A 2,036-nucleotide genomic window follows, 5' to 3' on the forward strand; every position below is an offset into this window, starting at 1 on the left:
CTTCGGGACAGTATATTTTCAAATAGACACCCTAGAAATAAACACCCAAATATTGTCCAATGACTGGGGCAACTCAACCGCTGCTATTCAACCACAAGTATGATTTTGAATGAAGATGAACAATAGCTTCCCCAATTCAAGATGTCCAAGGCAGTTGTATTATCATGTATTAGTTGATATTTGTGTTGCTGAAAGAAGGATATTCCATCTACACCAGAATTTTTCCTACTGTGGGCCCTAATGAAATCTCAGGAATGTTTAAATCCCATTAGCACTACCCCCACTGGAGGTGGAACTGATTTAATTAGGAGTCAACATTTTACACCTCTTTGGGGGGAAAAAAATCTCAAGACTTGGCTATGATTAACAGAAAAGGCTTTGTATGGCACAATGAGGCATAATTAAGCTATAAATTTTATCTTTACTTCCCAAATGAGGAACGCCTTTTTTTAAAAAACATGATCCACTCTTCACACCGCCCCCCCCCCCACCCCGCAACTTTATCTGCCTAGGTAAATATAATTAGGTAATGGATGATCATTTGTTAGCATTTTATTTCCTGTGTTTGCAAGGGCATTAACAGTAATCATAAAGCTCACAACAAATATGGTCAGTTTCTGATTTTCAGAGGCAAGAACGTGACTTTTGAGAATCAGAAGGGCCAGAAGCAGGCATTCTTGCAAATTAACTCTTCCTGCATTCTGAACAGGATCAAAGAGACTTTTGTCTTAGCTGATTTGCATGCACTAATTGCTAGTTCTAAGTAAATATGGAGTGATCACCTACACAATTACATTCATAAATTAATATTTTCACTTCACAGTTATTTACACATAGGAAGAAACAGTACAAATAATTTTAAGGCTGTGTCTACACTTACATAATGAAGTGGTTAATTAAAGTAATGAGCTAGTTAACGACAAGCCCAAAAATTTTTTCATGAAATATCTATGTAAGGGGGGAAGAAATGTCCTTGCCTGAATAATTCTCATAATTGCCTCAACATTTGATTTCACTTTCTATGCACAGAGATACGTCCTAAATGACGCTTTGGTTATCCATCTGAATTTTCCTTTGATTTCTCATGGGCAGTGTGGATGCCAAGGTAATAGGATTAAAGCAGAGGTATCATACAGAAAGAGGACAGCCCCAGCCCAGGACTGGAGACAGGCTGATTCAGGCAAGTAGGTGGCACTGACTATACAGAAACAGAGGCTTAAGCTGAGTCTAGAGTAAATGAGTCTTCGACTGGCAGTACCAAGGGCTCCTTTATCACTCCCAGCCCAGAATGACCCATTCCACTTTTACAGGGGCCCATCCTTTTAGGGAGGTCTGATCCTTTGGTCCAGTAGACTTGAACCTTAGTGTTGGAGACCAAATTCCCTCTAACCGCTTGCTTCCCATCCGGAGTCAAGGGGCCTACAGCAAACCCTAATCACCTGGGTTTGGACAATCATCTCACTCGTTCGGGAAAACATCCAGCTTTTTCCCTATTTCAGTGAATAGCACCCCATCCTCCCAGGTGCTCAAAGTGGAAGTCTGGCAGTCATTCTTGATTGTTTGCTTTCCCTTGTGTTAGTCTGAGCCACCCTCATCTCTGGCTTGGATCGTTACAACAGCCTCCTCACTGGTCTCCTTGCCTGCACTCCTGCCCCGCTCAACCATACCGCTGACCCCTAAAGCCTAGTCTCAATGCAGCAGCCAGAATAATTCTTTAAAACGTACGTCATTTAAAGTCAATCCTCTGCTCAAAACATTTAATTTAATTAAACTACAACATACTCCACCACATGACTATTAGATTGGCTCAAATCAGAACAAGCTGACAATACCAAGTGCTAACAAGGAGGCAGAGCAACTGGAACTGTCACGTGTTGCAGGGGGAACAAAAAATGGTATAGCCACTGTGGAACATGGTTTGGCAGTTTCTTATAAAGCTAAACATACTCTTACCATACAACCCAGAAATTTCACTCGTAGATATTTACCCAGGAAAAATAAAGATATATATACACACAAAACCCGTACTTAAATGT

The sequence above is a fragment of the Equus caballus genome, chromosome 1, assembly GCF_041296265.1.
Source record: "Equus caballus isolate H_3958 breed thoroughbred chromosome 1, TB-T2T, whole genome shotgun sequence".
NCBI classification, from domain to species: domain Eukaryota; kingdom Metazoa; phylum Chordata; class Mammalia; order Perissodactyla; family Equidae; genus Equus; species Equus caballus.